The sequence below is a fragment of the Rhinopithecus bieti genome, unplaced genomic scaffold, assembly GCF_001698545.2.
Source record: "Rhinopithecus bieti isolate Rb0 unplaced genomic scaffold, ASM169854v2 scaffold_25987, whole genome shotgun sequence".
Taxonomy (NCBI): domain Eukaryota; kingdom Metazoa; phylum Chordata; class Mammalia; order Primates; family Cercopithecidae; genus Rhinopithecus; species Rhinopithecus bieti.
In genome coordinates, this window is record NW_016812078.1 from 1183221 (window position 1) to 1208718 (window position 25498).

The 25498-nt window shown below is 37.4% G+C and overlaps 1 protein-coding gene across 1 annotated transcript in view; it reads left to right on the forward strand.

The window, feature by feature from the left end:
* SYT16 (synaptotagmin 16) overlaps positions 1 to 25201 on the forward strand; it is a 136582-nt gene extending 111381 nt beyond the window's left edge. The window contains exons 7-12 of the mRNA XM_017895554.1: positions 5783 to 5887; positions 6281 to 6427; positions 7552 to 9055; positions 10157 to 10280; positions 18843 to 18958; positions 19067 to 25201. The gene's annotated coding sequence lies outside the window, so the exon portion shown is untranslated. The remainder of the gene's footprint in view (positions 1 to 5782; positions 5888 to 6280; positions 6428 to 7551; positions 9056 to 10156; positions 10281 to 18842; positions 18959 to 19066) is intronic.
* The last annotated feature ends 297 nt before the right edge of the window (positions 25202 to 25498 follow it).

Consider the following 25498-nt stretch of genomic DNA (forward strand, 5'->3'; position numbering starts at 1 on the left):
CATATTTCCTTGTGGGTTATGATAATCTTTATTAATTCACAACTCTACCAAATTATAATATGGTCTTTTATTATGCCACCATATAAATGCAGCCGCAAATTCAATTTTATTGTGAAGTACAAAGTCCTTTCCAGAATTTTAAAACTTAATTTCAGTATAGATTTTAAGTTTGTGAATAAGAAATTAGTTATTTGTGTACCTTATTATGACAGAGGTTTCTGTTACAATATTTTCTGTTACAGTATTGGGATAAGATTTGACCTACATTTTCAGGCAAAAGTTGGTCTTTGAGATCTACTTTTTAAGAAATTAATAAATTTTATTTTTTAGAGTTTTAGGTTCACAGCAAAATTGATCATAAAATATAGAGAGTTCTCATATACTCCAAACACAACCTTCTCCCCCGTGAACATTTTGAATACCACAGTGGTATGCTTGTTACAACTGATTAACCTTCATTGACATATTATTATCACCCAAAGTGCATAGTTCATATTAAGGTTCACTCTTGGTGTTGTGTATTTTATGGGTTTTGACCAATGTACAGTGATGTGTGTTCATCATTGTAGTATCATACAGAAGATTTTCACTGCCCTAAAAATCCTCTGTGCTCTGCCTATTCATTCCTCCCTCCCACCTAAGCCCTGGCATCCACTGGCTGTGTACCGTCCCCATAGTTTTGCCTTTTCCAGAATGTCATACAGTATGTAGCCTTTTCAGATTGTTTTTTTTTTTTTCACTTAGGGATGGTCATGTAAGTTTTCATGTCTTTTTAGGGCTTGATAGTTCATTTATTTTAAGTGCTGAATAATATTTCATTGTCTGGTTGTATCACCGTTTATGACCTATTTGCTTTTATTTCTAGTTCCAGTTGCTATGGCAAATTTTATTAAAGTGCATGCTCTCAGGAAAGGCTTCATATATTTTATATGATCCGTCAAATAAAACGTAGCAACTTCCAGTCTAGAATAAATTTCACCTATATGATATTGAGCTTGTTTTACATTGGAGGAGGAGATTTATGAAAAAATCTAATAATTTCATAATTTATATTACCCTATCTACGAGTTTTTCCCTCCATTGGAATCTAAATCAAAAGTTCTGAAGGTTACGAAGACGTGATCCCAAATTTAGTGACTCTGTAGTGTCTTCTTTTGTTGAGCAATGAGTTAAATATCTGTCAATAAAAAGTGCTAATTGTGTTATTACTGATTCATGATAGAAAATCACCTTCTGTTGCTAGTTTATATGACTTTACATTTACCACTCCTGCCAAGAGAAAGGAAACTTTGTGATTGTGCCCCATCATAGTTAATTGTACAAATCAATTAAAAATGGTATGTAAGCATCTGGCTCACACAGCAGCTCTGAATTCTGAATGAAAAGATAACCCATGCTAATGTATAGGTTGCATGAACAAGTAGATGGGTGTTGGAAGGATAACACTGATAGTCACTCCGGGTGAAGGGGGAGTCCTGGCCAGTGATTTGTATCTGAGAAACATTTTGAGACTATATGTCTTCTGACTGCCCTTTGCTTTGTAGCTATAGCAACTTGCAGAACCTGGCATTATTCCAGAGATAAAGGTATAGTTGTGTAAAGAATATTGGATTAAAGTTGATGAGGCCTGTGTTCTCATATCAAATCTTCCACTAATGAGCTCTAAAATATCAAGTCACAATTTCTTCAGGCCTTCATTGTTGCATCTATCAGATGGGAATAATAATACTCATTTTACCTATTTTTACCAGGTGGTTGTAGGAACAGGATTCATTCATTCCTTCATTAATATAATGAAAATTTTGAGACTCCACTATATATCATGGCCATAAGTATGACAAGATGATAGATGGAAAGACATTTTGCTGAATTTTTGAAGACTTGCAGTGTTTTTGAAGACTGTAGGATAGTTTGTTATTTCTATATGAAGGTCATATCAACTCTTTACGTCAATATATCAAAGTAATTGACACTTTTAGAGCTCTGCCAATCAGTGGGCCATATTCATAGAATGTCAGTAATTTGTCTGAATACAAGTTAGAGTTGAATGGTCTTTAGCCGCTCTATCTCTGAGATGCTAGAAAAATTGGATTCTAATTGTTTTGTTCAAACACTGATCATATAACAAATTGCAAATCCACGTTTTCAGCCAGTTCACCAACCTTTGAGTAGAATGCAGACCTTTCTTTAGAACAATCTGACTTTGAATACAGGCAAAGTATTACATGGAATAGCTTTTCCTCCCCTACAAAGTGGATTTGAATACAGTACTTAGAAAAATTCTTCCCCTGCCAAAAAAGGTCCTTCAATCTACTTTATCATTTTTGTTTTGAAGAATCAATCTGGCCCATCTCTCCCCTCCCAAGTGACTTTCCTCATCATATAATCATTTTCTTCATAAACGCCCTGTTATTGTCTCCCAGAAAAAGTAAAGATTTAAAACACCATTTTTAAGGTACATCCAAGATTTCATAGCAATATTTTATTTGTGTTCACAGTGCAAGATAAATCTGACTTTCTCAATATTTTTGGTCTTCATATGGCATCTGAAACAGTTGTTCATATTCACACATTTATGTTTCACCATATGCATACTGTGTGCAGCTCTGTTGTTCTAAAATATTTTATTGGTTTTCCTTTATATCTCAACTTTTGATGGGTGTCCTTGAAGAACTTTCATGAAAAAAATGTAAATGTGAATGATTCATTCATTTTGAACATATGTAACTATTTTAGGAGATTTTCAGGAGATTTTACCCTACATGGAGTACACTGTTCTTAGCAGGGAATGTGCTTTGTATTACTATTCTACTCACAGCTGGATGCTGCAGATGTATTAACCTTGTAAACATATACTTTTTCTATTCTGTGCTTACTTTAATACATTATTGATATGTACTAGACTGTGCTGAATTTTGGTGGTTGTCAAAGGCAGTCAATAATTTTATAAATTTCACTTTTGTGGATAGTTAAGTATAACATGGTTTAGTATAAAATCTGGTCTTCCTCTAGATTTCTAAGTCACTAGAAGAATTTCTTGGCAAATTGATTGTTCAAGGCCAGTTTTGTTAGTTGTAAGGTAGAAGCCACCCAGTCCTCTCCCAGTGTTTCACAGGGATTTTCAGACCCGGATGCTATTATAGTTCCTCCTCTAGTTTTCCAGTAGAGAATTCCTCTGTGGTCCAGAGGTTCGAGAGAGAGAGAGAAAAAAAATTTCTCCTCAGAAGAATTGAACCCTTATTTTAGAAACTTCTGACAATCTTCAGAACATTCCATGTGGGTGTCCTTGTGTTTCTCATAGTATGACTTATTGATTCATGGTGTCTCTTATTAAAGAAGCATGAATGTATCACTAGCTGTTACCAGAACAAACAGCTGTAGAATGTAATGACCTATCCTATATCTAAATTTACTTCTATCAGTGGATAATTTGTGTATAGGAAAAGGTGTGGAAGTTTTTTAATTGTTAAAAACTAGAATACCTTTCTACCTTTTGTAGTCTTTAAGATTTCATAATAATGGTTTTAATGTATTACTATCCACTATTATGTATTGTGTTTAAACAAGACCAATCAGTGAAATTTTGAATGTCAATACTTTTTTGTTAGAAACGCCCTTTGAAAATGTTAGAAAATGTAAAACTTTACCTGTGACAAGGAATAAATTCATGATTAGAAGAATTATACTGTTTTTCTTGTGCAAATAATACTTAAGGCAGATGTTCAGTCTCACAGTGATGTTGGAAAGCATATTTTATGCAGTCTAAACACTATTTCTGTATTAGATATTTAAATGCATGAGGATAAATTCTAATTGCTTTTTGTTTAAAACAGAAACATAGAAGAAGCATTAGCCCCAGTTTGTATAAAATGTCTGCTGCAACTGAATTCATGATAGTTCATGAAAACTGAAAATCATTCCAATTTTGTAAAACTGCTGCTACTGGTTTTATCAATAAAGTTTTAGCAGATGGCTTATATGTACATGTGTGAAAATTTTTTATGTTAAAAAAGGATACAGTTTTGCAGCATCAACATGCAAATCTTATGGGCCTGGATGATACTGCTTATTTTAGTATATACAAAAACCATTAACTTCAAAACCATACCAACTGCAGACATATATTTTAGAACTATAAGCATTACATGTATGATCCATACAGTTCATTTGGTTTCAGGGTGCTGTAGGCTTTTATGGTGAACACATATACAAATCAACATATATCAGTTCAAATGCTGGCTTGAACATCAGGTAAGGACCTGTATAAATGTAAGGATCACCTGAATTAATTAAATTGCATCTAAAGAGGATTCTGAGAAGGCAAAATGCAAAGTGTAGGTGTTCATGTAGAAAAGTGTATGCAATTCCTCATTAGAGAAGCTCTTGTCCAGAACACTTTCCCCTCTATGAATACCCAGTTCTCGTAAGTTTGCAAGGCTCAGATGCAACAAGCTAGAAGTAGAGGGAGCTGAGCTATTATATTCAGACACCTACATAGCACTCAAAACATGGCTGACATCCCCCAAACAGAAAAGCTAGATAAAAAATTCTATAGATGATTCAGTGACAATTTTTAAACAATTTTAAAATTCTGTATTAGTTGAGGTAATGTTACCTGTTGTAATAACCCAAAATGTCAGTTGATTCACACAAGAAAGGTTTATTTCTCCCTAATCTGGGATGTTTTTGGCCAATCAGCTTTCTTTCTAGCAGTATCTCAGGGGTTGAATCTTCTTTTGTGATTTAGTCATTCAGAGTCCTTATGGACTTTGAAGGAATGTATTGCCATACAAATGGGGGAGGAAGAAAAGACATGAGGATCGAATGATGTGTTTTAGGCGACAGGCTTAGAGGTGCCACTCTTCACTTCTGCCCAAACTCCATTGACCAGAACTAGTCCAATGGCTCCACCTATATTTAAGAAGGCTGGGAATTGTAGTTTATTTGTATACCCAAGAAAATGAAACAGTATCGGTAAGACTCTTGTTAAGTCAGTATCTGGCATGCTTACATTTAAAAAAAAGTATTTGAAATATTGTGGTACTGGTGATTATTTATGAAAAGCTTGCCAATGGCAAACTTATTGGTTGCTTAAGTTCTTTCTTACCCACGACAGCACTAGAACTCTATCGGCTGATTAAGCGTTCTACTTCTACTTGTACATCCATAGTCACCTTAGATTTAGACCATTTCAACACTGTGAAGGAGCATTGTTGCAGAGAAAGACCATTTGAGTTCACATTTCCAAAGCCACAGGGCAATGAGTTTTGAGCTGGTAGGCTGAGCAAGGTTGACCATTTCTACGTGTGTATGTGCACTAGTAGATACATAGATGGCATACTGGAAACATTAAAGCAAATATAACTATAAGCAAAGGAAGAATAATGCAGAGGAAACATTTTTCCATATATGAATCTTAGAGTATGTCATCTGGAAAGCTTAAACTTGGCAAATGATTGCTATCTTGTGACACTGCTTCAACACAGGCTTACCCGTGCTGAAATGTTAAAATAATTGAGATAGCCATCTATGACTCTGGTTCTTTGGTTCTTTTTGTCTTTTGTAGTAGTTAAAAAATCCTGTGTAGCATTTTATTGATAAGTCAAATAAGTCAGATCACATGATATGTATTGTAAGCTTCATCGTCTCTTTATAGTTTACCTGGGGTTGCTCCAGAAAGATTCAGAAATATGGCTCAAGGGGAAGCTTGGGTGACATTTCACAGTGCTGATAAATTTTAATGTGCATTCCACTACATAACAAAACATCTGATTCTTTTCAGCAAACAGATAAGAAGTAGGAGACAGGATTGGCATTATATCTATGGTCATCCCAAGGAGGGACAAGATTGGGTGGTGAGAAGATTAGAAGTTGGATAAATTCTAAGGTAGGTTTTATGGAATTTTAATATGTATTTTAAAATCCAAAATAGTTTAATGAAAGATTCTAATCTTACAAGGATAATTGCAGAATTTATCAAATTATATCTGCAGACATAAATAACCTAGTCAAGATGAAAATCATACCTGTTTTCTAATTCCAGTTATGCCGTCAAGGAATCCTGTGATCTTGGATTACCTTGACCTTTCTTTTGTGTCTTCCAACATCTGTTATATCTTGAGGTAGTCCCAGAGGAGGAGGGGATTTGGCAATTATTTGTTGAGTTAAACTGACAATAGAAAAGATTTCCTAGGCTATTCAGATAAAGTATAACACTAGACATACCGTCCATACTGGTCAAATTAGCTAGCTGCTCCTAAATACATTTTTTTCTCCTTAGAGGTATAGCATGTGATTATGGAGGCTGCTTTTACCTGAGGTGGAGGAGTATTTTAAGGAAAAATGAAACAGTTCATCTCAGAGGACTCACAACCACTTTAGAGGGTATGGAAAGACGAGAATTAGGAAAATATATAAATGACTTTAGGTGAGTATTTCCCAATGCTATTAAAATGCAGGTAGTGACCTTTATAAGATGTTTTGAAAAGGGGGGAAAAAGTCGCTTTGTAAACACAATGTCTCGTTAAGGGAATAAAACTATTTTCTGTATAATAGACTTTCCCCCAGCCCCCCTCTTGTGCTTGAGTAACTGTAAAGACAGCAACTAGTGGCTGCCTTCAAGGTTAGTGTAAGTTCATGAACTGATAGCTACGTAGCTGAGGTGAAAACAGGGACCTCAAACCAGGTAGGTGGATTCATCTATTCCCATGTGTTCTTGGTTACCTTTGATGTACCAGGCACTGTGTGCTAGACACTGGGGACACAGTGTTAACCAGGTGCACTAGCTTAAAATCTGGTGTGATGAATATTGTGAAATAGGATTGGTAGGGTGAATTGGGAACGTAATTAAGGGGCTAATGTAGTCGGTGGGAGGCTGTCAGGAGAAGCTGCTATGAGGAAGTGGTATTTAAGCTGAGACGTGAAAGCTGAGTAGGAGTGAGCCAGGTAAAAGGCAGGCACATTAAGAAAGAAGAAACAGCATGTACAAAATACCTTAGGCAAGTGAGACCCTTCCATATTCAAGGAAACTGAAAAAAGTCCAGCGTGACTGGACCTTAAAGAGCGAGGAGGAGAGTGTTTTGAGATGAAATGGACGAGAAGACAAGGCTGATTGAGATATCAGCTGCATCTTGCCCTTATTCCAACTAAGAAGGAAGTAGCAGTGGTGTACTTCTGGCTAAGACCATCTCCTGGATTTGAAGTGTACCCATCCCAAAGCCCGCTGTCATACCTGATAGCTGAAACTTTATCATCAGATCTTCAAACCACTGTGGCTTATGATTACTTCTTCAGACAGTTCGATTTTAGGTTGCCAGCTTTTTAAATCTTAGGGCTAACAAACTGTTAGCTTTGCCGCAGGTGTTCAGTAGGTGCTGAGAGAGCAAGCAGGGGGACCTGAGAGTGGTGGGGCCACTGGTGTAGCCCCTTCAGCCTCACAGATGGCCAGCCACCACAGGAATCAATGTAACACTGCACAGCAGCCCTGCCCTGGCTCCAAAGACGGCAACTTTTCTTTCTAATTAATTCCCAGTAGTGTTCTCTTCCTTCCAGGTCCTGACATGACTCTACAGGGAACCAGGGAAGTGATGTGTCTCTTCTTTGGTGCGATTCTCCCTCTGAAGATAGCTTTGGGCAACATTTCTCTACTAGATTTTTCATCTTCCCTTATTCAATTTGGCTTACTGGCTACCCAAATTGCCCGCTTTGATGTTCTAATTATCCCCCATCCCCAAGAAAACAGCCCTATTTAACAACAACAACAAAAGCAATGTAAAACATAAAAACACAGCTTGATTGAGATATGAAAAATGATGCAACCAATTGGGTAAATTTATACTAAAGTGTACATGTACACTAAAGTATACTAAAGTGCTAAAACAAGCACACCTCTAGTCTCCTTTGTGAGAAATACCTTTGCTCTTCTGCATTTTCATTTTAAAGAAGTTTACATGTTGGCCTGAGGTTTTAATTAGCTGTTGGACCAAAATGAAGACTTTCTAATTGTGTGAAGGACGTGTTTTAGACCACAAGAACATTTTTTTTACTTAATCTGAGGCACCCGGCCAGTAGGCAGCCAAAGACAACGCCAAAAGGAATGAGACTCTGGGCTGATTTTTATGGATTAGTTAATATATCCCTCCTCAGAATCTATGAAGTGCTCAAACCTGCAGACACAAACACGAACATACTAGGGAGGAGAGTCCCGGAAGGCAGAAGATCCCGTACTGCTCATCCCCAAACGCCTCACCCCTAGTCACACCCACGAACTCATCCGGTTCTCCCTTCTCAGCGCCCTGCTCCAAGGCGAAGAGTATCCCAGAGGAAGCATCGGGGTCTAAAACAACAACAACAACAACAACAACAACAACAACAACAACAACAGCAGCAGCAGCAGCAGCAGCAGCAGCAACAACAACACTGAGCCAAACCCTGCTGCTTCCTCAGTCGATGAAAGTGCCGCCCCACCCCTCTCCCCAAACCCAACCTCCGTAGGGGACATCGAGCCAAGGCCTGCAGCGAGTGACCTGCCGGTGGAGGCGCGGGGCCGCTCACCCACCCGGGCCCGTGGCTCTCGCCCCGCCCCAACCTCCCAGTCCACTCCGCCGGCCCCAACTTAAGCGAGCGCAGTCGGGACCCCTCTGTCGGGGCTCTTTGTTCGCCGCCCCTCGGCGTTCCAGCTCTCAACCTTGCTCCCAGCAGCCCCCGCCAGCGCACTCGACCTACAGGAAAGTTGCTCCCGAGCTGTGGAGGGGCGTCATCGCCTCCTAGCAACGCTCCTAGCAACCGGGTAACATCTGCTCCCTGTGGTCCAATGCGAGCGGAGAACAGCTGCGCGCCCGCCTAGAGCTGCGAACCCGGAGTGAGAGGCGCTTCAGAGACTGGAGGGACGGACCTGCAGGAGCCAGGGCTGCCCGCCGAGCTGCAGTTGCCGCTGCTGCCGCTGTCAGTGCCCGACTGAAGAGTGACAGCCGCAAAGGCAGAAGTGAGCACCGAACCCCGCGCCTCTACCTAACAGGTGCATGCGCCGATCTAGTGAGTGGACCCAGCTCGCAAGGTATGTCTGGACCCATCCAGCCAGGTGCTTTCCTCCGAGCTCAGAAGAGACTCATTTCCTTGAGGGGGATGATAGGGACGTGTTCCGGGATCCCACCCCGCCCCCAGTCATTGAAGAGTGTCCAGCTGCTGGTCCCAAATGACCTGATTTGATTTTTTAAATGTAAACCTTGGGATTGGTTCTTGGGTGAAGATTCCCCTGCTCTTCGCTATCAGGTTAGCGTTCGGAAGTTTTCAGTCCTTGTTTATCCGTTGACTTCGCTGCCTATATGCGGCTAGGCTGGAAGCAGCAAGCGCCCATAGAAAGCCTGTGGTTAAAGCTCAAACGACATGGTGTAGTCTTGACTAATTGAATCAACACGTATGGATAGCAACATTCTTTTTAGGTCCTCCTCTGGAAAGGGTCCATTTGGCTAAGAGCAGCCGTTCACTGTTACTCAACCTCCTGAAAAGTAACCATAGTAACTCACCTCTCTTTTGATGGGATCCTCCTTATTGGCTGCCTATCTTCCTTTGGAAAGCGCATCTCTCTAAATTTAGAAGATGATGAGATCCGTAAGCATACATCCATGTAGAAAAGGTGCAGTTAAACATGGCCCTTTAAAGAAATGCCGTCTTCAAAGAAAAAGTAGCATTTGGTGATTTCAAATCCTGTGAGAAAGAATGTGCATTCCAAAGAAAGACTGGGTTCATCTGTTTAGTTAACTCCTGGTTTGTTACTTTAGAGGGAATACTTCCTGAAATTATATAAAATCTGGCATTAAAACTTAAGAGTGACTCTGATTTTTTTTTTTAAATCAGCGTACTGATAATCTTCCAAAAATAATCTCTCAAGTAAATAACTGGTAAGATGAGTTATTCAGTTATTTCCAAATTTCTTAGGATAGTTAAGATTTCTCATGTTTAAACTTAAATCTGTAGAACACTGAAGCGATTGTGTGTGTTTGAAGGTTTATCTATCTATCTAGTCCAGACCAACCCCATCTCAAATATCTTAGATAGTATCCTCCTGTTGCAGGCTTTCTCCTGACTTGAGAACCAGTTCATGTCAGTGCAGTCCTGACTCGCCCGATGTTATTTGTGTCTGTCTCCTTGTTTCAAGATCTCAGGTAACCATTCATGAGCCTGAGGCTGTGAGAAATGCTCGCTGTGCAAAGGGGAACTCTCAGCAGATTTTCTGAAACTGTTCTAGAAATACACTTTTCGGATTGATTCAGCATTACCAGGTAATTGCTAGCTTAAAAGAAATTACTGTTTAAATATGTATCCAGAGAAATGAATGCTAATGTAGCATTACCATAACTTACAAGATCAATATAAGGGGTTGTTTATATAGATGGCTGCTGGGTAGAAGTCAATAGAGGTTCTCTGTAAAAAGGACATTTGTGGGCTGGCAGATTTTCCTCTCTAAGACCCATGTGAATAGGGCGGGCCAAATTAGGTAGCCTGGCTCCGGGAACATGCCAAGCGGAAGCCTACTGAGCACACGAGTGCCTGTTTGAATGAAGGAAGTGAAGAGAACTCTCCAAGTTGCAGAAAGAGATTATTGTGATGTTTCAAATTTAATTTGCATAAGGTCATGATGATAGAAACCTCTGAGGGTTCAACATTTTAAACTCAATTTTCAAGACTGAATACATCTTAAGTGAGTATTCAGCCCTCCAGCATTTGTAACTTTCACATGTCCTGTGCCCTTTCCGTAGGTAACCAGCCTAGCAAATAACAATCAAATTTATAAGCATAGACCATGCTGCATTTCATCCCATTTCTTTCCTCCCTTTATAAAATAAATAATTGACAATTTTATTCAGAAACCTATTTGAAAATTTATTCTGGTTTAGTGGTACAGATTTATGAATACCATGAGACTTTAAGATTATTGATCTCTGTAGCCACTTATGTAAATATCTGTAGTTTAATCATTTTAAGCATTAAAGATTAGCATTTGAACTGTCAAAAATGTTTGTTTTGTTAGCCGTTAGCACCATCCACCCTTCTTCCTTCATTTATCATACTGACTGTATTTTATGGTGAGAAACAACCTAAGGAGACCAATAATATTGACCGTCATCTGCCATGAGATGTATACAGAGCTCCACACCAGTGTTTAAGGATCTAGTCACCCTCATCAATTTGAACACCAGCTGCACTTGTATATGTAATGGGTTATAAAGAGAGCACGCACTTAGGAGCATAAGATTTGGATAAGGCTGAGATCAAGCAGGTTAAAACTAAATCAAATTATAATTTCAGTCTTTTTTACTCATATACTCTATTTGGAAGTTTTAGGTATATGTGAAAATTCTATGTTCAGTTTTATGTCATGTAAACTTCATGGAATTTAGAAGATGCTTTGATGCACAGAGAGATGTTGAAAACTTTTATCAAGAGGTTGAGGCCCTTCCCTTCATACCTGGGCTCCCTACTGATGACTCATGTCAGCTGGCATCCCAACAACAACTCTAAAGCCAAGGAATAATCAGTTCAGATTGCTCTGTTTGTCAAAGCAATATGCCTCAGAAACCTAGAAAAAGCAAAACTGCTAACTCTGAAGCAGAGGTAGGAGTACATTGACCACAACCATTTAGCACTAAAACGAAGGAAGGATACTTTTGAGTTTTGGGAGAAGCCAATCCTTGTGGATTCTTTTTTTTTTCCTTTTCTTTTAAGTTGTTTATCGAAATAGTGTTAATACATTAATGTTTACCCTTTGTAATCTAACACCAGTTTTTTAATATTTTCTTTTTTCTAATTAAATTTATGCAAATGGGCTAATAACAGAGCCAATCCTATTCACTGCAATAATTCTCAGATGGGGTGAAGGGGTGGTGGAAGGATATTACTGAAAAGCACTAAGAGCTAACCAGTATTGTGCTCAATATTGTAATATAGCCTTCTATTTAGAAAACAAAAGAATGACAGAAAGTAAAGTGCAGCAAGAAGGCTTCCTGGTAGAAATACAAGAGTTATCTAAATATCAGTGGTGCGTAGAAGGACAGGAGGAACAAGTTTGAGGTTGGGAAGTCTACTCTGCATGTATATTTCAGAGTATATATTATTTTCAAAGTGCTTAGGAAAAGGGAGTATGAGTAAGGAACATGAAGAAAAGTTGGGAATATTGTAAAGAGAGTCAAGACTCAAGAGCCTAGAACCTCAATTCTGCCTCCATGTGCTGCTCATTTTACTGCTTTATGGCTCATTTTCTCTCTATCTAATGTGTGGTATAAGACTACAAGCTTAAGTAGATTGCTTGAGCTCGAACATAACACAATTTAATGAAGCATCTATAGCTCTTTAGGAAAAACTTATTTTATATTCATGGGTACATGTGCAGCATTGTTACAAGGGTGAATTGTGTGTCACCAGGGGTTTGGTCTACAAATTATTTCAACACCAGGTAATAAGCGTAGTACCTGAGAGGTAGTTTTTGTATCCTCACCCTCCTCCCTCAGGTAGGCCCCTGTGTCTGTTCTTTGTGTTCATGTGTACTCAATGTAGCTCCCACTTATAAATGAGAACATGCAGTATTTGGTTTTCTGTTTATGTGTTAGTTCTCTTAGGATAATGGCTTCCAGCTCCATCTATGTTGATGCAAAGGACATGATTTCATTCTTTTTTATGGCTGTATAGTATGGCTATGTGCTATTCCATGGAAGCACCTATAGCTCTTTAGTGAGAAGGTACCCTGTGAATGAAAATTATTTCACCACTAGAGCCACTCCAGGTGAAACACAAATCAGGTACCACATGAGTGAGGGCAGAGAGCCACCCAACTCCAGGCAAATCCTCATGTGTTTTAAAGTGAGTAAAATTAAAGATTAGTTCAATCTTATGGTTTTTTATCCATAAGAGTTTTTTATCCCTTCTGGGATAGCAGAAGCAACATTGGCCCAGACAGATGTTTTTGTTAATATACTGAAGCATGGAGTGGTGGTGGTGGTGATATCAAAGTGGAAGACAACGTGAGTGATATAGATCAGGTACTTTCAGAAAGGCCACTGTTATCTATAGGTTAGGGATTAAAAGTCCTTTCTTTGAGTACCAGTCCTGGGTATTGAGGGAAGTTGTAGTATCTCTCTAGCATATCTCTAGGTATGGATTTCTTGGAACCCATATACTGCAATGTGGTTCCAAGAAAGCAATTTTCTTTCTAATTCATTTCTACTTTCCAAGGTAAAAGATGGGGTAAAAGGGAATATCATTCCTCAAAATCAGGAATCCACTTCTAGGGGGTGGAAGATCACGACGTTTACCCGAGAAGCCTCCTGCACTTGGCCTCTATCATTAGCAGAGCCAGATCACAGCAGCAATTGGCTTTAGTACAGCATCTAAGGAAACTTAATGGTGTTCTGTTTGGTTCAGAGACCATTACCATGGGAGCAGGGTAGGCTTGTGGAACTGGTGGGGTTTTCTTTACTATTCCATGCCTGTGCTTGGGGTTATCCCAAAGGACATGGATACAATCTAGTACCAAACAATGCTGCTAGTATCTTGAGAAAGTCTTCTAAGTCATTGGCTCTCAGTATTCCTGGAAGTTCATAAGAAAGTCTGCTAGGAGCTGGAACTTGTTGGTAATTCTAAACTGCCAGTAAAGTCAATATTGTGCTTGGGGTGGATGATAAATCTGAAGAAACAGATTGTTCCATTGATTCGGAGATAAAACCTGGCACTGAGTTCCGCTACCATACAGGATATTATCCAGAAAGGTGCTAGGCAAGGGGGTTATGAGAGAGAAGAAAGATGGCTGATGGAATATTGTTAAACATCAACAGAGCCAAAGGTCTCCAGAAGGCACAGAATCATAGCCTTGATCTTTGCACCCATCTCCCTCTTGAACACATTCGTGAATACTTCATGCAGCCCGTGCTTAGCACTAAAGAGAGGACCAATGTCCTAGGTATAATATAATGCTGCTGAGCAGGATATGTACTTATGATTTCAAAATGAAATCACTGCAATAATAATACATAACATTTATCGAGCAGGAAATATGAGCCCATGCGACAGGCACTGAGTAACTGCTTTTTAAACATCATCTCTTCTAATTCCAGTAAAACTCAATGAGTTTGATATTGTCCCCCCGTTTAACAGTTAAAGAAAAGTTAGGCTCTTTGAGGTTAAATATCTTGGCCAAAGTCAGTAAGCAAATAAACTGTAGAGCTGAGATTTGAACTAGGGCCATTGGACAGAACTAGAAGGTTATGCTGAAGTATTTTAAGCCATGCAGCGAGACTGCAGAATATAGTTAACAGGGACAGATGGGGTAACTCTTTCTAATCAACTGTGGTCATGGCCCTTAAGGAAATATCTCCAGTAGCTTTGCCACCAGCAAAGCTTTATTTAGCTAGGTAGGAACGATTGTACTTTCAAAGGCTCATGCCAGTCTAACATATTACAAAGAAAAATCAGCAAGAGATTGTGAAGCTGAGGTGCCTGATTTATCTATAACACAAGTCAGTTGTTGATCTGAGATGGAACCAACCTTCTTTCTCATTGATCAGCCTCCACCCCTTCTGTCTGTGGATAGGATGCACACAACTAATAGGACGGTTTCAACTCTGTTTTTGGAATGTTTTGATTCAAATGTTGTGGGGAGAAAAATGAAAACCAAACTAAAATTAAGATATATTGAACTCATCACTTCTTCACCATGTCTCCAGCTTTTCAGTCTTGGATAAAGAATGGATTACTTTGACAGGAGTTGTTCTTTTTACTGTGGTCTGTTATCTCAAAGTATTTGTAAATTAATTTGCTCATGATGATTCCTTAATATACTGTCCCCGGGCCATGTACCAAATGAAATCACCTGCCCCATAATAGGATTTTAGTTTTCTGGAGGCAGAAGCAGAGCAATAAGGAAGAGCATTTGAGCAATCATTTGTAATTACATTTTAAACATTTATTTAAAGAATTACATATAGATTGTATTGCTAGAACTCTAATGACAGGGATGGTCACTCTGTTCCGTAAACAAACTTTTAATTTGTTGGTTATTGATGTTTTATACTACCAAAGACACTGAGCCTGGCACAGATATTTTATGGGCCCAGAGGATATAGCATTAGAAGCAGCTTGAATATTCAAGCCAGCATTAGCCATTTCACTTTCAGAGATAAATTTAGGCTCAGCCTAATTCAGTTTTGTAATTTACATACTGTTCTCAGAGCTCAGAACACTCAGAATAAGAAGACATAAAGTCATTTCATTTTTTTCTTGTCTATTTCGTCATCTTTATTTGAATAATAGGCTGGGTTGAGTTTGACCTTTTAGTTGCAGGAGAACTATAACAGATTTACACATGTTTACTGAATCATAACAACCAAACTTCCTTGGACAGTCAGGTCAGCTTTAATTAATTATCCAGATGATTACCTGTATGTTTCAAAAAATAGTTTACACCTCCTTCACCCAAAATGCATGACCAATGGCAATACACCAGAGATATTTGGAGTTGTTATAGAATCTGTACTACTTTTTTTCAACTTGATCATTTGCAATATCTTCTTGCAGTTTTTTAACTTGCTGATTACAATCTAGTATTTTTGGGAGGCAGGGTGGTGGAGTCTTTGAGTCAGAGCTAGGAGGCCAGGCTGGGCTTTGTTTCTATGTGGTATATTTGTGACTCAGGCTGGGCTTTGTTTCTATGTGGTATATTTGTGACTAATGGCACAAATAAGGTCTACAATTTGATTGAGTATTTACTATATGCTAGGCACAGTGCCAGTCACTTTCTATGAATTATTTTAATGATCTTATGAGCCAGTGTTATTTCTATCCTTACTTTACAAATGAGATTTCTAGAGAGTTTATGTAATTTGCTCAAAGTCACACAAATAAGAAGCAGCAGAGCTGGAATTCGGACCACTTCCATCTGATTTTCAAAACCCAAACTCTTAGCCACATACCAGAATGTAAATTATTGAACTCGTCTGGGCTGTAATTTTCTTATCTGGACACTGAGGAGGCTCAATCAGGTGATGGATACATAGTTATCAGCTATGAATTTTTTGAGTTCTAATCCAGCCAAGCAAACAGATGTAGGAACTTATGTTTGCTATATATTTTAACCTAAAAGTGGCTAGAACCATCCTCCAAAATTGATACTGAAAACATTTTAAATAGCTAAACAGCTTGCAAAGAGGTAATTGTCAAACTGATACCAGCTGTGAAGGCTTTTCAGCATTTTAACAACTGGGGGGTATTTTTTAAGAGCAATAAACTAAATGGCTAAGTGTGTTGCCCACGGAGGAGTTGAGACTCAAATCTGGAACTCCTGAGAATTTTATCTGTATTTTCAGGATCTGATACATTCAGTATCTTAGGCTAACTGGTTGATGATAGCCAGACAATCTTTATGAACCTTGGAATCATTTGATATGATTTTTGTAATCTTGATCTGTTAAATAAAAATAACTTGCCTGGAGGTGCACTTGGGAGCCAGAACTATAAGTTTGTCATTTGGTTCTCTAATCTGCCACCTGCCCTCCCTTGTATCACTCATTAAAAGATTTTTAACTGGTCGTAAATGCTATAGATATTGCATTATGTGGAAGATAAAATGAGCAGACATTTAAAAAAGATACATATAAGAAAGTTATGTTTGCTTATGATAAAGTTACTCATCTCATTTTCTAGTCTTTCCTCACTGTCACCTACACTATAGTAATTCATTAGAACTTGTTAAAAAAATTAGTGACCTGCCCAGGTATAATGCTAATAACAGCCATTGATGCTTCTTAATGTGAACCCAGGAAAACTGACTTCATTGTTCACTATTTAGTTAAAATGCAGTCTGGCTTTGTTCATGAGGCTAAAGCATCTAAGCCAGTGTAGGGAAGCAACAGTAACAACAACAATCAATCAAGCCAATTGCCTGACATTCTATTGATATGGCAATCAGCTGATCGACTGAACGTTCTGCTCTTAACTTGTTGCCATAGTACTACTACTACACCTGCTGAATGCTGCAAATGAGAGGCTCTCAAAATGCAATCCCCAGACCAGCAGTATCAGCATCACCTGGAAATTTGTTAGAAATGCAAATTCACTGCTCCTAGCCCAGATCTACTGAATTAGAAACTCTGGGGGTGGGACCCTCAGAGTTTAACATACCCTACAGATAATTCTGATGCTCACTAACATTTGAAAACTACTATTACATCAATTAGCTAAACAGTTTACAAAGAAGTAAGTACAAGTAATTGTCACATGGGATAACCCAAAGCTTCACCTAATTATTTGATTAAATCTTTAAAATATATACCAAAGAAAATGCAGTTTACTAAAAAACAGCCCCTGAGAAAACTGGTTCCTTTGTTCTCTATACAGTTTTGTTCTTCTTATTTCCTAAACGTTTGAAATCAGTGAAAACTCTACGTAAGCTGTGTTTGCTTACTGAATTCAGGGATTGTGTAAGTGTAGTAGCAACTATTGTCTTTGCTTCAGTTCAGCTGTGAATTATCATGACATACTCATTTCTTTTAACATCAGATACACCAGTGTTTTAAAATTCTTCATTCCGTTAACAAAACATAACAACTCAAACTTAAAGCTCTCTTTGGTTAATAATCCACAGTGATGCCAGTGAAAAATCGGAATGCTTGGGAGTGATTTTGTAGCTTTTCTTACTGACTGAGGAAAATCATATAACTACAAAAAGTTGCAGGAAGCTTTTGTCGCTCAGGTGCCACTGAGTTGGAGTACAAACTAGAGAAAGAAAAGTCTTGAACGCATTTTAAATATTTAAGCTTAGAAAAATTTAAGATTTTAGAGAAAAACCATCAAATGTCTTGCTGTAGATTTATTTAACTAACACATAAATTATTCATTATTTTGTGAACTAAATGGTTTCAACACATAGAAATATTTGACGGTGTGTATTACGAGTAAAATAAATTGTGTTTAAATATGAAGTTTCTTTCTGGCCTGGTCCCCTGAGGTTGAATGAGTATTGAACTGGACTCAATTTGTTTTCTAAATTCATTCAGTGCTTTCTCTAGGAAGCTGCTTGTCTTTAGCTTTTAGAGTAGATCTTGCCTCCTTTTTGTGATATGAGTGCCACCTGGAGTACACTCTGGGAACTCCCTTAAGCACTGCCTTTAAACTGAAGGATCACTGAAAATTGGGTTCTGGAACTCCGTCCTTCCTTAAACAACTTAGAACCTCGGTAGCAACAGTATTTTAAAGGAGAAAACAAAGGTCTTCACTTTGAGTATTATGACAAGGCCAAGTCTGCAAATCAGAACCTTACCTAATTCTTTCATTTACTTAGAACATCCATTAAACCATGTGTTAGGATGATGGCTATACCATAATCATATCATAGAGTGTTTTGTCTATAGATACACTGTTATTTCTTTAAAGTGTAGTTGGGCTATCAACTATTTTATGCCAATTTGATTAACCTAGTAACACTAAATGTCCTCTCTATATTAGGCAATTTAACTAAAAGAATGATGAAAAATTTCTTATCTCCTCCCATTACATTCCATTTCAAATTTGGGTGTGTTTTGACATTAAATGGCATGAAATAAAATAGTATATTGGTATTTGATTTCTGAGGGGCTGCATAAGGAAATAAAGATAGGTATCCTCTCTAGAACATCTAGTTTGGGTCTGGATGGTGGTATTTTCCTGCCTGCCGGCTTTTCAATCACAGCTTCACCACGTTGGAGGGAGAACACCAATTTCCAGGATCACCAGTTTATTTTTATAGATAAAATTTATATTATAAGATACTCTTTGCCACAATAAAATCTGACCTTTCCCCAATTCTTTTATTTGTTTAGCTTATCCAACAAAAGTATTAACATATACATTAACAACGTCGAAAGTAGCCTACTTTAAGAGAAAATATGCAGAAGAAGAAGATTTACATCAAGATTACCATGGGTATTTTCCAAAAGTAAGGGTTTATGTATTATTATTTTTTCATTTTTATGAGTGTTGTCAACAGTAAAAGCTGTAGTTTTGTTTTCTAAATATAGATTTAATGATCATGTTTGCTTTCCAGCACCTGATATTACCTGAGGACAGAACCTGCATTCTCAAACTTTCTCTGGAGAAGCTCAGGTTTCTTGAAGACCCAGAAACCTACTTAAGAAGGTCTGTGTTAATTAACAATTTGCTGAGGAAGATACATCTAGAGACGGAGAAAGAGAGCTATGAATACTTTAAAGAAGCTCCCTGTTATAAGACTGCATATTCTGATACAAGAAAACGGCTGAAGTTTATGGTACAAGAATGCTGTTCTCAGTCTCTCTATTATGAAGAGCTGCATTCGTATCATATTGTGCCTTATGCTTCGGAGAATGCCATTTATGAAATGGGCTACACTAGCAGCCACTTGGAGCAAAATTCTCAGTTGCTTATTTATAAAATGAATTAAAGTAACTGTTAAGTCCATTGATACTTTGTTTCTAAATGCCTGAACTGTTTCTAGTGAAGATGTTAATAGAAGGCACTCATTACCAGTGCACTTGATATCAAAGATGAGATGCATGCTGAACTGATTGGAGAGAACAATGGTTATTACTCAGCAGTCCTTAGAATCATCAAATTGAATAGAAAATATGTTCACATATGATAAAGCGGTCAATTAGAGCTTTAGAAGCAAAGATTTTTTTAAAACATAAGTTGTGTAGGAAGGGGCCTACGTTAAACAATTATACAGGTGAAAAATTTTCTTTTACGCCCTGATTTCCAAATTCTGCCACTCTTACTGGAAAGTAATGAAAGTAACAGATTAAATTGATAATGCCATATCCCTGAGGATGAAGGGTGGAACACATTTAATTTTCTGTGAATGACATGAGGAAGGGCTGGTTCTTTCTGAAGTGCTTTGACTTGTCAAGCATTGTGCCAAATAATTGTTTGACACCATTTTCCTTTTACCATTAGTAGCAATTCAAGATGGGGCAAAGACATTGCAACTAAACTGCAACTAAACTGCTGAGTGTAACTACCAGATTACTCCAAACTGATCCATTTTACTATTTTGTGGGGAGGGCTTAGACTTTTCTCTTTAAAAGTGAAATTTAACAAAATAGCCTTGCAGATGGGCTTATCTTTAAATTCTACAGGTTGGTTAAAATTTTTGGTGGGCCTTTGGTTAGCAGTTTAAGTTTGATTTATTTATTTTTTTATAGGCTGTGAAGCTCAGGAAAAGGGTAGGCAGGTAAATTTGTTTTTAATGAGTTGATACTTTTTAGAAACCTTATCTGCAAAAATTAATGAGAACAACAAATTCCACATGATGTTATTTCTTCATCTAGCTAAGAGTACATTTAAGGCTGCCTGGATGAAACTTTGCACTGATTTTTGTATAATAGTTGATCATTCACTATTTGACAAATTGTTTCAGAATGCCTTTGGTGGTGAAGTTTAGATAAGTCTTTATGTTTTGCAATTTGACAGATAATTGTTTAACAAGTTGGATAGATTCACGAAATTGTTTGAAGTGGCTCATACTGTTCTTTCAGGTTTGAGTGAGATGTCTGATTTCAATGTCTGAAGTTTTGTCCTATGGAGCGTATCATTTAAAGAATTGTCATTAACTGACAAAACAGATTGGAAAAACTAGGTGCCAAAGGTGTATTTAAGAAAATACCAAAGACTCAAAGATGAGTGTTAGGAAGACTATGATAATGAAGATAAGAATCTAAAGTAAGGATTGCATAGGACATAAGAAGAACATGGTTAAAGGGGTTTGGAATGATTTGCTTACTAATGTGCTTTCAGAACACTTTACACATAATAATCATAATCAAGGGCACTGCTTTAAATGAAGATACTACAGACCTTTAGGAATCATATGCCTTGGAAAAAAATCTATGTATGGTGACTTGTCAACAAAGTATCTTCCCTAGTTGGATGCCATCTTGTAACCCAGAAGACTTTCTTCTATTCAAGAGAAATTTGGTTTCAGTTTTGATTCAATACTTGGTCCCTCTAATTAATCACTGGGGTGATTAACATGAATTCAGTTGGTATAAAGAGTATTGGTTCCCTAATTAGTCTGCATTGTTGAAGACCACATAGATATATTATTGATAAGACTATGAGGCTTATGTTTAATTACTCAATCAAAGTAGGAAGAAATGCTTGAGAAGAAACTAAAAAATTATAATTTAGGTTAATTTTAAAGGCAATTTAGTATAAATGAGTTAGCTTTGAAATACAGATTTAAATGTTTAAAAATTAATTTGAGGGCAAGATTTGATACCAAAGTTTCAACAATTTTATTTCACTGCTTATAAAATACTTAATCAGAACACTTATTTTAAAAAATAAGATCTTATTCGAAAAACTCCAAATTTAATGGGATAGTTACACCATCATACAATTTTAAAGGTAGAATTAGCTTTCTAATACTTTAAAATGTTTTCTGAAATGAACGTTTGACTTGGTTTAGGACAGTGTCTGTAAGTAAAAGACACCAATGCTAATAGATATGAATTACAAAAATGCGACATATTGAAATTGATTGAGGATTGAAATACATATACTTTGGCATAGAGAAGAGAGGAAGAGAAAAAATATGAAAAAAGTGTGACATTGTAATATTTATTGTATTTAATAAATCTTGAAGAAAGAACTCTTGAGCAATGAACCAGTGACAGATATAAAAGCCTGTTTGATGACATCATTAACTGAGTTTTCTGATCTATACATTCATACATCGAGAAGGAACTGTATTAAAAACCAGTGGTTTTTTTTTTTTTTAAGTTCTAGCATACATGTGCAGAATGTGCAGGTTTGTTACACAGGTATACACGTGTCATGGTGGTTTGTTGCACCCATCAGCCTGTCATCTACATTAGGTACTTCTCCCAATGCTATCCTTCTCCAGTGATATTTGTTAATATGCTTTTTTAAAAAAGTGTCTGCCTTGAAACAAGTAGTTAAAAAATATCTTGTAGGGCATTTAATTATTTTTCCCAATAAACAACTCATAGATAAGGGGTTGACTAATGTTATCTTGATTTAGAAAATTTGTATGTAAAATGTGTAAACTTATCTGGGTTAACTAATAGACTACCGGCATTTTAGCACGGCAAACTAATCTATAGGGAGACCCACACACAGGCTTGCTTTGCTGACTACCCAGCGGGCTTTGTTAAGGAGCTGCAAAAGGTGGAAGACCAGTTACAACTTTTTTGTGTTTTTTTTTTAAACCTGGACATCCTTTCACTGGTGGCAAGAGCCATCCTTATGACAAGGAAGGTGAGAGAGAAAATGGAGAGCCTTTGGTGATGTTGGTCTTTCTTGGGGTGTCCAACTAGCCTAAAGGCCAAGTGAAGAAGAAAATAAAAAAGTAGAAGAGGAAAATGAAGAAAAGAGGAAAAGAGGGCAGGGCCAGAGAAGTAAAGAGTAGGATTAGTAAGTGAAAGAAAAAGTTGCTTTGTTGTGTGGGGGGTGTTCTTGCTTGCTATACTCAATTTTGCTTTCCCGTGTCTGCTGTACACAGAACACCTGATCTCTGCAATGTATTTCTCCTTTCTTTCATTCACCTGTGATGAGTAAGACTAGATTCTTTTCAGTATATCTACTATTTGCAAAGTGTGAACACTGTAAAATATCCCTGAAACTGAGCTCTTTGGGTGGATAAGCAAAGGAAAAATAGAAAATAATTAAGGTTAGGGAAAGGCTAAAGGATAAGCCTGTGTGTAAATGGAAAATGGATAAGTTCAAATGCATTATCTGGTTTCAATGTAACACCCAAGATTTAACAAACTCAGTGCTAGAAGACTTGAAAATAAGTGCAATTTACTACCATTTATTGAGCAGCTATTATGAGCCAGGCACTGTGCTAGGGCTGGGGATACATAAGTGAATAATGCACAGTCCCAGAAATCAGATTATTTGGTTTTGTTTTACCAAATCCAAATGCAGTACCTGCATTTCCCTTTTCCAAACTGGGATGGCTATCAAACATGTCTTTCAAAAAGTGTTTGCAGGTGAGAAGATGCACCAGATGAAGGAAAGTTTTCCTGACCCAGATCTTAGAAAGGAAGGAGAGGATACATTTCGCTTTACAGCATATTTACTGTTGGCAAAAAGCCACTATTGCCTAAGGGAAGTATGGCTGACCTTAGCCCATCCCTGGGGCATATCTTGTGGGTGTGGTAGGGAGACAAATCAGGTAGGGAACAATTCCTTCTCCCCTTACCTGTCTAGCTTCCATGTTCTTTTATGGGACAAGTCAGATTAATATTAATGTTAAGGAGAGCCTTAAAGGAGAAAGAGAATCGATAAATCACAGCCCGAAAGTTGTGTATGTTGTGTGCAAGGTCAGAGGGGCAGCCTTCTTTAATTTGCCTTGTGCTGGTGAATTGCTTGAATGAATTTCAGTATTTCTTAACACCAGGTACTGGAGCCACCTTCCTTCTCTCCCTGTGGTTTCCTCTTTAAATCACATCCTGACCCCAGTCTTTATAGTCCATTGTAAGTGGAAGTTATGGTTCTATTCTTCACCCCCAGCTTGCTCCCTATCATTGATACTTAGAGGAAAGTAACAATTTGCAGTACTTGGCTGAACTCCTTTGGGAAAGTTTCTGGAGTGTATCAAATAAGAATTCATCATAGTAACATGGTCATTACTGGCTGAACAAAATTCTTTTTGAAACTATTGCACTTAGTCATTAAATAATTGTTTACTAAGGCAATCTTTGTGTTTCCAGAATTCAGTGTAATAGTTAACAGTTGTATATGTCTCACAAAAGAAACTACTTAGGTTGGAAACAATGGAAGGTTGTGTATAATTAATCAGGTCCTGAATATTTATGTAACATATGGCATTTTAACTTATATGTTCTCATTCTCAAACTTCATTACTATACAGCAGCAACAAGACAAATTTCAGGTGTTTTGTTTCTTTATTAAGTGGGCCATGTCTAAAAGTTGTTACATTCCTGATTGAATTTTATGGACAAAATTTCCCCATTAAAGTAGTTTTGTCTTTCTCAAGGATTATCCTTTAGGGTTGGGTGGATTAAAAACATTACATTAGTGCTTCTTGTGCTTACAAGTCACTAGGGATCTTGTGAAAATGCAGATTCCTTTTAGTAGGTTTGGGATGAGGAATGAAGGTCTTCATCTCTCAAATGTCCCAGGTGATGTGGATGCTGCCAATCCATCGACCACACTTTGAGTTGGGAGAGTCTACATCATTGGAGAAATATGCAGACTGAAGCCTATACTCTTAAACTTTCAAAGACTCTGTGTTCATGTCTGTGTTCTGCGGGATTTTTTTTTCTTTTAAGAAATAAAATGCATAAAGTAAAATCAGCAAACCATAACACTAGTTTTCTAAATTTGCCACAAATACTATAATACTTTGCAGAGTAAAATGCAAAGATTATTCCTCTTACAAGTTTTCTCTATATCAAGTGCAGGAAAGGAACATGGGTAGAGTCATGTACCATCACATGCAAATTTCTCTTCTTGATTTTCCTCTTGATTATATTCACATAAGGGAGCTCCATTTGGTAACAAAGATGAAATCCTGTTCACAGTTAACAAGAATTTAGCAATTTCTTGCTTGGCAAAATCTGAGACAACCTTACAAAAACATCCTACATTAAATTCAGAATTTTGGGTAGCTGCATAAGCTGAAGATTATGGAAAACCTGAGCTGAAAATGGCACCTGGATCTGTAACTTCTTGTCTTGAGCTCTTTTTTGAGCGTTATTCTGTGAGAGATCCTTCCCCTGCAGTAATTTTTCTATTTTTCCTCAGTCGCTGGGGTCTCAGTACGGGGTGGAGGATTGGTGTAAATGAGAGAGTAACATAAATTGTCTAATTTGAGCATGCCAAGTGATTTTTGTCAGGCTCTTTTGGTCATAAAATTTTGATATAACTATTGTGAAATATAGTGTCATAAATTTGTCATAAACCATTAATGAAGGAAGAGAAGTAGAAATTTATTTCTGTGGGAATGCACTCAAATATCAAGCAGATGGTGTTCTACAACATTTATTTGGGAAAATGTGTATCTGTTACATAAGCTAAAATATGTCTTTTCACATTTAAAATATTTGGGTCATGATTTAGAGTTTTATTGGATTGTTTTTTAAACTGAGAGGAAGAAGAAAGGTAATTGTATTTTAAAACATTTGACATGTTACTAATAAAATTTTATTTCTGGTGAAATATAGGTGCCTTTGTTAAGTAGGGGAGGTGGGATCATGAACATCTGGCAACTGCTGTATGTCCCTTATTTCCAGAGCCATCATTTTAAAGTCATATGCTTGTATTTGTTTCAGCAGTTTGTTTTCAGCACAGTTTGCTTAAGGATTTGGAAGATATTCCCAGTATCCTGGCACAGCTTCTTCACTGAGTGACCCTGAAATGGTTTTTAGATAGTGCACGTCATTAAAAAGGACACAACAGAACTGACTCCTTTTAGGCATTATTTAAACACAACAACTATAAATCTCAGGGT